The sequence below is a fragment of the Dasypus novemcinctus genome, chromosome 20, assembly GCF_030445035.2.
Source record: "Dasypus novemcinctus isolate mDasNov1 chromosome 20, mDasNov1.1.hap2, whole genome shotgun sequence".
NCBI lineage: Eukaryota > Metazoa > Chordata > Mammalia > Cingulata > Dasypodidae > Dasypus > Dasypus novemcinctus.
Genome location: NC_080692.1, coordinates 25,231,051 through 25,245,675, shown reverse-complemented (window position 1 = coordinate 25,245,675; position 14,625 = coordinate 25,231,051). Strand labels below are relative to the sequence as shown.

Genomic DNA, 14,625 nt, shown 5'->3' with positions numbered 1-14,625 from the left:
GTTTTTGCTGTCTGTGTCCATTTGCTGTATGATCTTCTGTGTCTATTTCTCTTTTTGTCTTCTCTTGTTTTCTCCTCTAGGATACACTGGGATTTAATCCTGGGCACGTATGATATGGAAAGAGGTTCCCTGTCACTTATGCCACCTTAGTTCCTGGTTTCTGTATGTCTCACCTTGATGCTCCCCTTCATCTCTCTTTTTACTGTGTCATCATCTTGCTGCACGGCTAGCCACATGGGCACTGGCCATGCAGGCCTGGCTCACCGCATAGGCACACCTTTACCAGGAGGCCCCAGGGATCGAACCTGGGTCCTCCCATATGGTAGATGGAAACCCAATAACCTAATCACGTGAGCCACATCCACTTCCCTGTAAACTCTTCTTACACCTAAACTAATTTGTAATGTCACTCAAACCTCACAGCATATGGCCCATCAAATAACTTATATTAATAATCTAGCTAGTAACCCTATGTCTGATTGGTTTTCCTCATTATCTTAGCCCTGAATTTCATAGTTAATTCCCATACTCACCCCACTAATAGCCCTCCTTCTTTTAATATCAACAGAACTGTACATTCTCTGAGCTATAATGCAGTTCATTCAAACAATAGTCCAAAACATGACCCAGAATCAGCCTCCTCCTAATGCGTGAAATTCAGTACCTGCCATTAACCCCTAAAACACAATTGCAATAACTCAACAAAACCCTGTTCCAACCCTCAACAACAGGAAGGAACCCAAGATAATAACTAAAGGAATCAATCATGGCTATCCTCATTCCTCTCATTTTTCTTCACCCTTAAAATCAATCCTCTTACTTGTTACAACATCATTACTGCTATTTTTGCTGCTTCCTCTTTTTAGCCTGAATTGTACAATCAACGATCCAAGAATACATGAATGGCTTCTTCCTGATATGTGATAATCAATATCAACCCTTGCAGGACCTGAAACCACAGCCCACTGGACAGAACAAAAGGGAACTTTTCTCTGCCCCTTGACAGCAGGAGGTAGCCAGATCAAGCCGATGCCCTGAATACCCTCACCTTCCCATCCTACCCAGTACCACATACCCCAATACCTAGGTCCCCCAATATATATATATATATATATATATATATATATATATATATATATATAAAACCAAAGAGTTAGAAATGTTAGCAGTTCCCCCTCACTAGGTTTGCAATAATTCACAAGCTATGATTCAGTTCTCCCTGACATGCATTGAGGAAAGAAAAGCCTCCCCCCTATAGCCTAAGTGCCTAAAAGCACTGCACTTCCCCAAAGGCTGAACAAAGAAATCACATGAAATTGGGAGTAAAGTGAGATAGCAACCTTCACTCCTTCCAGATCAAAGCACCACCTGCTCCTCCAGCATTCCAAGAAAACATAACACCCTATCCCACTACCCTCTAGCCATGCAACGGAAAATTTTTGCCTCTTGGACTTCCTATTGGCCCCTGCACCACACTCGGACCCTCCACCCCCTCCCACTATCATTTCCCACCTAGGAAGGTACAATATAAATCCATATTGCTGAGAATGAGCTCAGCAATAGGTTTGCTTGAAGGGAAGGTGACTCAGAACTTACAGAAATAACAAAGAGAAATATGAGAGAGGAACCAAGGATAGAACCAGGGGGCTCGCAGCTTCTGGAACTGAGAGCCTCGACCCTAGTTTCTGCATCATATTTATTAGGAACTCCAAAGCAGCTGTTCCTCATCAGCACAGCAACGTTTATAATAGTAGGGGTCAAGTGCAATAAATAGGGAACAGGTAAGCCAGTTTTCCACATTTCCCCCTTTTTGTTTTTGTAAAGCAAAGAAGGAAAATTTGGTGATTTCTTGCTGCTTCATACGCCGAAGTGTTTGTTGCATGCTTTTGAGGACTAAGTTTAAAAGAAACAAAGACAAACAAGGAACACTTCTCCCAGAATACCTCCTCCCCAACTTTCCCGCCAAGTCATAGAGTTTAGTGACTGTAGTCCATCCGCAATTCCAGGCATCGTTACTGTTAGAGGTTTGCAATAATTAATGAGGTGTATCTCAGTTTCCCCTGATATGCATTTGGAAAAAGGTAAACCCCCTCCTCCCATGTCTGACAGCACAGGCACTTTCCCACAGGTTAAACAAAGGAACCCTGTAGAGACAGGAGTAAAGGGAGATAGAGATCTTCACCATCTGCACATTAGAGGGAGATGGAGATCTTCACTACCTCTACCTGCATATCAGAGGGAAAAGGAAAGCTTCATGTTTACATATTGGAGGAAATGAAGAAACCCTTTAAAGCCCTACAGATCAAAAGAAACATTTGCTCCTGTAGCGTTCCAAGAGAACATAAACCCCCTAATCATTATCAAGAAAATTTTCTCACTGCCAAAACTTCCTATTGGTCCCTGCACCTCACTCGGGACCCTCAACCCCCTCCCACTAACTATCATTCCCCTGCCTAAGAATGTACTGTATAAATTCAAGTTCCCCCTTTTCCAGGAGTGGGCTGAAGTCTGTTCTTCAGACCCCCTCCGGAGGAGAGCGTCTCAATAAATTCTTTGCTTATGATCAATCAGTCTCCATGTCCCAGTAAGCGCCGTATTTTCTCCAACACTTACATTTTGTAATTTTTCTTCCAAGTTTAAAACAGCATTTTATACATAATTCCTAACTACAGCAGATTATAGAAACTCCAACTAATAATGATGACTTATTTCTCATGAGCTTAAGATTTCCTACCAGCAAGGCTATAGAGGCCAGTACTCAATCAAAAACGACCTCATTTTCCCCAATTTGTATAGTTTGAGGCATAGGCAATGACAACTTATTGTTACTTCCCCATTTGGGGCTGTGGGGCAGCTGGAAGTTTATCACATAATTTCAATGTCTTCCTCAGTCCTGCTCTTAGCATCTTCACTGGACCTGGGATCACAACTCAGTGCTGAATTTAAACATAGTCCATCCTTGTGAGGACTCTTTTTCCAGGCAGGAAACAATAGCTGACCTGTTATGAGTCCCGTTACAGTGTCTGTGGTAGTGAAAGCATATCTTGCCCCTTCCAAGAGCAGGAGGGTGCTGATGTCACAGTCACTGAAGTGAGCATTAAGGCCACAAGCTGTTGGTGAATAGCAGGCAGCGGGAACTGCTGCTCTAGGCACCACAAGGTCTGGTATTCATGATGTTCACTTTTCTGGTGGAGCCACTCTGCCTCATTCTCGGGTGTCAGTTGTGTGGCTCTGGATCTTCATGAGGCATCTGCCTCAACAGTCCTGAGAGGGATGTTAGACAAGTGGGCAGGGACATGACAGACATTTACCTGTCACTGCTGGCAGGTGTCCCAGATGTTCTTCCACGGATCTCTCCTCCATAGAGGGTGATTCACAACAGTCCATTGTTTCTGTTTTGCTTTTAGTATTTGCAATCCTCCCCTGGATAGGGATGGCAGTCTTCAGAGTGACCAGACACTACTGGGTTAGATCTTTCATTTTCAGCAGAACTAGCTATGCTGCACACAATTGCTTTTTTATATTGCACTTTTGGCCTTTTCCCACATTAGTGACTAAAACCCAAGGGGTACTCAGAATATTGCCTTTGCCACAAACGCCACCCAAAGCCAATACTGGTGCTGGCCACAGCCGATTCACAGGTTAAGTCAATATCCACCTTCCCCCCGACTCCTTTTTTTTTTAAAGCAGCCTGCTGGAGGTCCTCCTACTCCCATGAAGGACCTTTCCTAATTAACACATCTTAGTGAAGGATAAAAGATTTTTAGTATTCCAGCAATATTACTAATTCTATTAAACATAAGAAAACATTGTACTTTATCAAATACAGTAGATTATATAATTTTGTCTTACCCAACCAAATAACATTTAAGAATTTGATAGAGTAGCAGGGACCTTATAGTTTGCCCCAATTGTTTGCCTGTTCCAGGCCCTTAAGATACCATTATCTCTAATGTCTCTTAGTAGGGTCACTTCACAGGTTTCTTCTATGCAGCCAGATTCAATGCCATCAGGCCAGGGCAGAAAGTCTTTAAGACCTGCAAAAGTCCATTGCTGACCTTTTCACACAGTTTTTGTACTTTTTGTATTCAGTTCAGGCTTATTTTACTTTTACAAAACACATTAACTCACTGAATACTATCACAATACATTTACAATTTGCTATATGCATACTAATTCTGTCCCATATATCTCCATTTCATGATCTGATAAAACTAATCATTTTAAGACAAAATACACCTTAAATTTTAGTTAGCATTCCCACAAATCATTTACCTTTTTCAATATTCACTTAACTTTTGCATTCCATATTAGGACAAAATACACCTTATAATATTTCAGTTAGCATTCCCACAAAGTTTTTACTTTTTTCAATACTCACTTTTACATCTTTCATTTTATCTTATGAAGAAAAAGAAATTATTCCTTTCAATTTAAGCAAGAATTATTTTTTATGAAGAGACATAGTAATTCTATTAATCAAGACTTACACTTTTTATTATTATAGAGATCTCATTAACATTTTAAACTCAGGTAATAATATAAGCACTTTTTTTATTTTTTGGCCATTTGTATAGAGCTCTTTCAGTTGTGGTTTTTTTTTTTTCATTTTTATCAAATTAAATCACCATCCAAAGGTATCAGAATAGACACTGACAATGAACAATCACAAAAAGAATTACAACATACACTGAAACAATTACAACATACACACTGACATTGAACAAACACAAAAGCAGTTCCAAATCTACTAACTTAGAATTTCTTCATTAATTTTAAATTGACTTTTTATATGCTCTTGAGCTGCCCTGTCTTCTGCCTTTTCTGTTTCTTTCCTCTAACAATCTTTTTGTTAATTCTTCTTCTTGCTTTCTTTTATAATCCAACATTTCTTTTCCAGTTTTCCTCCTCTCAATTTCCTTTTTAAACTCTTTCTGTCCCCAAACCATACTTGCTTTATGACACCATGCTTGACCAAGTTCTGTAGTTTAGATACTTTGATGTAAAGTGATTCTAGTCTTCAGAATGAGACCCAGCCATGCAGTTTTCAGCGTCTGTTTCTCCATCCGTATGACTGGAGGTTCTGGGTTCCACAGGAACTTTCCTCCTCTTTTGGCATTCATGGTATAGCTTTATCCAACGAGCTGGTACCCACACAGGACATTCTCTTTCTCCTGGGGAAATGCAAGCAAACCCTCTTCCCCAAGTTAAGAGCTTCCCTGTTGACCATTCATTGGTCAGTGGATCATTCCACCAAATTAAAGATTCTTCAGACAGAGTTTGAGTTTGAGTTTTAGAATTAGTTTGGAAATGCCATTCAGCTGCTGTTCCTTCCAGGATTGTTCCACAGTTAAGAAAATTGAGAGTGAATAATGCTTTGTGTAACTGCACTGATGGTGTCTCCCTGTCTCCCCCTTTTTGTTTTTGTAACATGAGTTTAAGGGTTTGATTTGCTCGCTTGACAATAGTTTGTCCTTGGGGGTTATAAGGGACTCCTTTAGTGTGTGGAATACTCCAAGTATCTAGAAACCTTTTAAGGGAGACACTGGTATAAGCAGGAGCATTGTCCATTTTTAGAGACTGAGGAAGACCCATTACAGCAAAGCAAGCTAACAAATGTCATCTTACATGTTGAGCAGTTTCTCCAGTCTGAGCTATAGCTCAAATGAATCCTGAACAAGTATCTATAGAGACATGAACATAACATAATTTTCCAAAGGAGGAGATAAGAGTTACATCCATTTGCCACAGAGAGTTAACAGTTAAACCACAGGGGTTTACTCCAGGTTCTGATTGTTTTTGGATTATTGAGAATTTGACATGATGGACAAGTGCGAACAATGTCCTTAGCTTGTGTCCATGTTAAAGGGAAATGAGCTCTGAGGCTCATTCAGCTGCATTCAGATGAGTTAAATTATAAAAATGAATAGCTTCTTGTAGAACAGGAGTAACTACTTTATCAGCTTCATTATTTCCCTGTACCAATGGTCTGGGTAAATTTGAATGTGATCGAATGTGAGTAATGAAAAATGGACTTTTTCTATTCCTAATTATCTGTTGAAGTTTGTGGAAAAGTTTGTAAAGAAATTGACTTATTTTGGGTTTGATAAAAGCTGTTTCAATTAATTGGGTTACCTGAACAACATAAGCAGAATCCGAAAGAATGTTTATGGATTCTTGTATGTCCTGCAAAGCAGTAAGCACTGCTACTAATTCAGCCTGCTGAGCTGAGAATCCAGGAGTAGGAATTTTCTTGGTTTTATAACCAGTATACCCAGCTATACCATTTCCAGACCCATCGGTAAAGATTGTAGGGGCATCAGATATTGGTTGAAACCTAGTTATGTTTGGTAAAATCCATTGAGTGCACTTAATGAATTGTAATATATGATTCTTAAGGTAGTCATTATCTATTTGTCCAATATAATCAGCAAGGGTTATTTGACATTGTAAGTGATTTTGTAAGCAAGCCTCAACTTCTTAGCGTAAAAGTGGGAGAATGATATGAGAAGGGTCCTGTCCGTGAAGGGCACGAGTATGTTCACGGCCTTTGAGTATAATCTGGGCCATAAAATTCACATAAGAAGATAAAGTTTCAACAACACTATTAGGCAAAAATATCCATTCTACGATATGATCTTGCTGCATAAGGACTCCCATGGGAGAGTGTAAAGAAGGCAAAATAAGCAATTGCAGCAGCTGTTCTGGATTAATGCGTTCAACTTGGGCACTTTGAATTCTTTCCTCTATAAGTTTTAATTCTGTTCTGCTTCTTTTGTCAGAACTCGGGGGCTGTTTAATTGAGGATCTCCTCATAATAACAAAAAAAGATTAAACAGTTCATATGTAGAAATGCCAACTTTGGGCCTCAGCCAGTTTATGTCTGCCAATAATTTTTGCAAATCATTCAAAGTTTTAATAGAGTCTCTACAAATCTGAACTTTCTGAGGCTTAATTGTAATTTTATCAATAATAGTCCTGAGATAAGAAACAGGAGTAACCTTTTTAATTTTCTCAGGGGCAAGTTTTAACCCTGCTGCAGTTAAGCTCTTTTCTAAGGCCTGATATGCTAAAACTAAAGTCTGGGAAGAGGAAGCAGCACATAATATATCATCCATATAATGTATAATGTAACAGGAAAGAAAAGCCATTATGACTGGATCTAAAGCTTTGGCTGCAGAATTTTGACATATAGTAGGGCTATTAAGCATTCCTTGACGAAGATCTTTCCACCGAAATCCTTTCATGGGTTCTTTGTTATTGAAAGAAGAAACTGAGAATTCAAATTTCTCACAGTCTTGGGGACCCAAAGGTATTGTAAAGAAACAATCCTTTAAATCAATAACAAGTGGCCAGCTATGAGGGAGCATAGCTGGTGTGGGCAAACTTGGCTGCAGTGCACCTATGGGTTGAATGACTGCATTGACTGCTAAGAGGTCTGTTAAAAACCTCCATTTACCTGATAATTTCTTAATAGGAAACACCGAAGAGTTCCAAGGACTAAAGGATTCATAATGGCAGTGGCCATTATGAAAAAGGTGGATACCCTAAATCCTTCACGATTACCATGAGCTGTGGGATCGATTGGTTTAACAATTCTCTGGTGGAGCTTACCCAACCCTAATCCTGGAACATGTCCTTGTTTCCTTGTTAATACTTGACTTTGTTTACTATATTGGCCCTCCTGGGGAATATAAATTTCAGCCTGCCACTGTTTTAATAGATCACGTCCCCAAATATTGATAGGTAAGTCTGCAACATATGGCTGCAGGGTGGCAGGTTGCCCATCAGGTCCCAGACACTGAAAAATCTGCACACTTTGTTTCAAACCTCTGGGAGTGCCAAGTTCCACAACAGAAATAGATGCATATTGTATTGGCCAAGCAAGGGGCCAATGGTTAGAACTAATGACAGAAATGTCTGCTCCAGTATCAATAAGTCCTTTAAACCATTTGTTCTGAATGGTTACTTCACAAACAGGATGAGATTCTAAAATTTTTTCAGTTAAGAATACTCCTGTCATTCCTGTACTTCCAAAACCATCTTTCCCTCGAACTTTCTTACTAGCTCCTATCGAAATATAAGGGAGCAACAATTCTGCTATGTGATCTCCAATATCGGCTTTCCAAGGAATTGAGGTAGACATGATAACTTGAATCTCTCCTTGATAGTCACAATCAGTTACTCCTGTGTATACTCAAACTCCCTGTGAGATAAGACTGCTTCTCCCAAGGAGAAGTCCAACCTTGCCAATTGGTAAAGGTCCCTTTATTACATTTTTACACAGACCGGGGTATTCCCTGAAAGCAAGATAACAGGTTCAGCCGTAGGGATATCTACAGCTGCACTTCCTGCTGTGGCGGGGATAAATCCAGGACACTGTGGAGTGTTGGGGAGTGCTCAGGTTGCTCTACTGAACTGGGAAAACCCCCTTTTGGAATGGGGCAGGGAGCAGGCCCCATTGGAAGTTTCCCGACAAGGGGATGCCATTTTTATGGTATTTAGACTGACATAGGTTAGACCAATGATATCCTTTACCACAGCGGGGACACAGCTCAGGTAGTTTCCAAGCTGAAATATTCTGTCTGAATGGCGTTTTTCCCTCAGACCTTTTCCAACAATCTTTTTTCATATGACCAGTTTTTCCACAATTAAAGCATTTACCAGAAAACCTCTTGTTGATTTTCATCCCGGCCATAGCCTGAGCCATCCATCCCTACATCCTGGCACAATTGAATACATCCAGACAAATCCACTTTACTCTTCATAATCCCTATAGCTTTCTGACAATTCTGATCAGCATTTTCATAAGCCATTAGCTGCAAAATAGTATCCGCAGCCTCTAAGTTATTGACCTGTTTTTTGATAGTCTCTTGTAACCAAGCAATAAAGTCAGGGTAGGGTTCTTTAGGTTCCTATAATATTTTTTGGAATGTCACGGGAAGTTGGCCTTTAACCTCAATATTTTGCCAGGCTCTTAAGCAACAGCACTGAACCTGTGTGATGGCTTGCTCATTCATTGCTAATCGTTGATCTACTTCCGCCCAGTTCCCTACCCCCACTAATTGGTCCAAGAAAATGGGGATATTATGGGCTCTATGGTGAGCAGCCTGAGTCTCTACATGATCCATCCACCAGGTTTTTGAATTGTAAAAATTCTCCAGGCCCTAGGGTAATGCAGTGCTAATGCAGACCAGTCAGCTGGGATCAGCCTAGAGCCTTCAGCCAGCCCCTGCACTGCACCATAGGTAAAAGGAGAATTTGGACCATACTGTTGTACTGCTGATTTTAACCGTTTCAATATTTTACATGGGGAGGGTTCGTGGGTGAACTCATAAACTGCATTTGGGTTTTGAGGATCTACTCCAGGAGCTATTCTTTCTTGTATAATTAACCGGAAAGGCCATTTGATGCTTCCAAATCACCCTCCCTTCTAGCCTGTAAGATGCCCTGTTGTAGAGCGGATAACTTTGGCTGAGTATCTCCAGATATGGGAGGGGGAGAGGGAGTTGGTGGAAGGAAAACTGATTTTCTAAAGTCAGTTAATGAAGGAGCTGAAGGCAAGACAATAGCAGGAATTTCCTCACATTCTCTATCTTCATCCTCTTCTGTTTGCAAGGGTTCTAAAACAGATTTAATTATAATCAAAGTGGGCCAAATAGTAATGGGGAGTGGAACACCTCAAACAAGTAATTTTTCTAACTCTTTTCCCACTTTTTCCCAGTCTCCTAATTCTAGACTTCTTGTTGCTAGGAACCATGGGCAATATTGTTCTATAACCTGTAAGAGTTCCAAAATACAAGGCTCAGTGACCATAGGTCCTCTTGCTTTGAGAAGTTGTTTCAAGAGACAGACATATGGGCGATATTTGGTTGAACTGTTTTCCATCGTAACCCTGCAAAAACACCCGAGAGTGTCCTTACTTAGGACTTGGAAGGTTTTCTGTACCACTTGGGGCTTTACGCCGTTACACCACATTTTAGTTTCACTCCAAGCGAGACTTCTTCCCTTTGGGCCCCAAGTTGGGCACCAGTTGCTGAGAACGAGCTCAGCAATAGGTTTGCTCAAAGGGAAGGTGATGCAGAACTTACAGAAATAACAAGCAAAGAGAAATATGAGAGAGGAACCAAGGACGGAACCAGAGGGCTTGCAGCTTCTAGAACTGAGAGCCTCGACCCTAGTTTCCACATATTTATTAGGAACTCCAAAGCAGCTGTTCCTCATCAGCACGGCAACGTTTACAATAATAGGGGGCAAGTGCAATAAATAGGGAACAGGCAAGCCAGTTTCCCACAACACATATTCCCCCTTCCAGGAGTGGGCTGAAGTCTATTCTTCAGACCCTTCCATAGGGAGAGATTCCCAATAAACTTTCTGCATGCAATCCCTTAGTCTTCCACATCCCAGTGAGTGCCACACTTTCTCCAACACTACTCTTACATGATTTTTATAAGGGAAAAGAATTCTTCATCTGGATAATGGTGTGGCATAAATCACCACAACAGAGAATCATAGTACCACACACAACTTCTGTAATTGAACCAAGTTACAGACCCAGAATCTCTTGAATGAAGGGGAGACTTTGTCCCCTAGACAAATAATCTTATATGCCAAAAATCCAAAAAAATTATCATTTCAACCTTCCTCCTAAACTTCTACAAAAAGACCTTTAGCTACTCACCAGGATAGAATGGGGAATGGAAATACTTGAGGATTACACGCACTGTAATTCCTAGGAATTCAAAATGCCACAGTGATCTTCACATAAGATGAGATCTGACAGAATGTGAGTCTCAAGGAGACTGACCTACAAAAAAACTCTTCAGCACGCTTCACATGGACTCAATTAAGGAGCATTTTCCAAGGTTTCAAGGTGAAGATAGTAGGTAGGATTTGCACTGACAACAGTGATACAGTCCCTTTTTTATTATTTCATATAACAGAAGTCATAGTACTGACCAGAAAATGTCTGGAGACTTTTCTGCAGCAGCTGCAGGCATCCCAGCATTATGCTTTATAATTCCTAAAAGGTACTGAAGTTCTCATCTGTATAAGTCAGCCAAAGGGGTGCTGTATTAGTCAGCCAAAGGGGTGCTGACGCAAAGTACCAGAAATCAGTTGGTTTTTATAAAGGGTATTTATTTGGGGTAGGAGCTTACAAATACCAGGCCATAAAGAATAAGTTACTTCCCTTACCAAAGTGTATTTCCATGTGTTGGAGCAAGATGGCTGCCAACATCTGCCAGAGTTCAGGCTTCCTGGGTTCCTCACTTCCTTGGGTTTCTTTTTCCTGGGCTTAGGTTTTCTCTCTTCCTGGGGCTTGCTTCTGTTTCTTCTGTGAGCTTACTTCCTGGGACTCCAGCTTAACGCTTCAGCATCAAACTCCAACATCAAAACTCTAACATCCAAAACCCTCTAACTCTGTCCTTTGCCATGCCTTTATGCCCTACTGGCACAAGAGGTTTACATAATTACTTAATCAAATAAACCTATGAATCCAAATATTCTAATATGTCCAGAGGAAAAGATCATTTCACAAACATAATCCAGTATTTCTTTTTGGAATTCATCGATAATATCAAACTGCTACAGATGCTGATGCAAAATACCAGAAATCCGTTGACTTTTATAAAGGGTATTTATTTGGGGTAGAAGCTTACAGTTAACAGGCTAAGTTACTTCCCTCACCAAAGTCTGTTGCCATGTGTTGGATCAAGATGGCTACCTATGTTCAGCCTTCCTCTTCCTCTTAAAGCTCCATGGTCAGGCTCTCTAGGCTTTGTCTCTCCCCCTGGGCTCTAGTCTCTCCAGGCTCAGCTGCTTTGTTTTCTCCCCTAGTCCATCTGTGAGCTGTCAGGCGAACAGTCTTCTCTCCTTCCTCACAACCAAGCTCCTCTGTGTGCTTACTTCCTGGGACTCCAGCTCAAAAACTCCAACTTCCCTTCTCTATGGTACTGTTGTCTGTCCTACTGACATGGCCCAATCAAAGCCTTAATCATCTGCCCCATGGCCAGTCATTTCACTGGAATGTGAAGCCAAGGACTGGCTTGTTCAGCACAAATCCATTTGCCAAATTCATTCCAAAGCCTGGATGCCATTTTGACATGAATTGCCAATGACCCACAGTCCAGGATATAACCTAGCAACCTTTTATAAAAAGTATTTTTAATATCCACATTTGCCCAAGGTCACCAGGTGTTTCATTTCCCTGACCCAGATTAGAGTTTGGCTGAATCGGTAACATCCCGGGTAGCTCACTAACATTAACTACATCAGTTGGGTGCAGTGGATGTGCCTCTAGCCTCATGTCCATGGCACACTGGAGTGTTCCCAGCACTGTCAGGAGAGGACACACTCACGTAGACATCTGTAACTGTTAACATGAGTGTGTGCGATATATGTCTGGGTCCTAGGTCTAATAAAAATATTTTGTTTCTGGAAAAAAAAAAAGGCTTAATCATTATTTAATCAAGTAAAAGTGAAACCTCTGAATTCAATATAATCTAATAATAATAGAAAAATCTATGCCCAGAGGACAAGACCAGTTCAAAAACATAATCCAATATCTATTTTTGGAATTCATAAATAATGCTAAACTGCTATAACATCTTAATCCACTTTAACTTAAACCTAAAGTTTCAATCTGACAAGAAATCAAAGGAACAAATAAAAATTCTGACTTTGACCACACTGTCTCTTATATACTGACCCAAAACAACAAGCTTCACAAAGCTAGGCTGGCTATCTTGCGTAAATAACCTGGAAGAGACACAGATATCCCTAATAACAGCAGGAACTGGTGAATATAAATGGGAATTGATCTTAAGGAATATAACACTGGATTAGGCAAAATTTATTTATACTGGTATACTAACCAGCAGGGGGTAGGGGATCCCAGAAGGGCATATCTATTGTATCAAAAAAGTCTAATATCTCTAGATAGTTTCCACAAACAATTCTTTATCTATGGCTCTGGAAACTGAAGCTAGACTAGAGTATAATGACAGAGTCATTAAATAGGAAGTTACTAAGCCAAATTTCCATTTTAATAACCCCTTTCTGGGTTTTAAGAAATTGGATCTCTCTCCCTCTCTCCCTCTCTCCCTCTCCTTCTCTCCCTCTTTCCCTCTCTCCCTCTCTCCCTCTCTCCCTCTCTCCCTCTCTCCCTCTCTCCCTCTCCCCCTCTCTCCCTCTCTCCCTCTCCCTCTCTCCCTCCCTCTCTCTCTACTCTGTGTGAATGTGTCCAAACTTCCAAATATTTCTTGACCAAGTCCCATTTCAGGGCCCAAATAGGTTCTAACAATCTTCCACCAACACATGACTGAGTAGAAATCATAGTAGAAATCACACCTGTAAAGAACACGAGGGGGGAAACAAATGTGGCTCAACCAATTGGGCTCCCATCTACCATATAGGAGGTCCAGGGTTCAATGCCCAGGGCCTCCTGGGGAGGGCAAGCTGGCCCATGCAGAGTGCCAGCCCACTCTGGAATGCCACCCCATGCAGGAGTGCCCCCCTGTGTGGGAATGCCACCCAGTGCAGGAAAGCCGCTGCGCATAGGAGTGCCGGCCGACACTGACAGCTGGCACAGCAAGATAACACAACAAAAGACACAGAGGAGAGAAAATAAGATGTAGCAGAACAGGGAGTTGAGGTGGCACGAGAGAGTAATTGCCTCTCTCCCACTCTGGAAGGTCCCAGAATAGGTTCCCAGAGCCACCTAATGAGAATACAAGCAGACACAGAAAAACACACAGAGAATGGACACAGAGAGCAGACAACAGGGGAACAGGGGGGGAGAAATAAATAAAATAAATCTTTAAAAAAAAAAAAAAGAACATGAGGGATGGGAAGTGGATGTGGCTCAAGCTACTGAGCTCCCACCTATCACATAGGAGGTCCCTGGTTCAGTTCCCAGTGCCTCCTAAGGAACACAGTGAGCTGGCATGATGGGCAGGCACAGCAAGCTGACACAACTAGATAACGCAACAAGAGCATGAGGAAAACATAATGAAAGACATAACAAAGCAGGGAGTCAAAGTGGCTCAGGTGATTAAGTGCCTCCCTTCCACATCGGAGGTCCCAGTGCCTCCTAAAGAAACAAGAAAGATGAAGAGACACAGCAAGTACAAACAATGAGGGGGTGGGGAAAAATAAATAAATAAAATAAATCTTTAAAAAAAAAACACTAAGGGAAACTGAGCCATCTTCATTTGACACCTGGAAAAACAGACCCAGGTTGTGGCAGTTTGATAATATTTATGAATCCCAAAAAAGAAAAAGATTATGTATTTAAACTGGTCTGTTCCTCTGAGTGTCATACCCTTTGATTGTACTACATTCAAAAGTTTTAAGTTTACTTGAAAAAATCAATTTAGGGCTTTTGATTTGACCACATCAGAAAGGCATGACTCAAGTTAAATCCCTGCCCCTTTGGTGGATTGATATAAACTGACACTCACTCAAGAACACATACAGGGGTGGCGGACCTAGCCCAGTGGTTAGGGCGTCCGTCTACCACATGGGAGGTCCGCGGTTCACACCCCGGGCCTCCTTGACCCGTGTGGAGCTAGCCCACGCTCAGTGCTGATGCATGCAAGGAGTGCCCTGCCACGCAGGGGTGTC

General features: G+C 41.3%; 1 protein-coding gene across 1 annotated transcript in view; it reads right to left on the bottom strand.

Moving 5' to 3' along the window:
* LOC101415726 (antigen WC1.1-like) overlaps positions 1-14,625 on the bottom strand; it is a 66,033-nt gene that overhangs the window by 37,480 nt on the left and 13,928 nt on the right. The gene's annotated exons all lie outside the window — the stretch shown is intronic.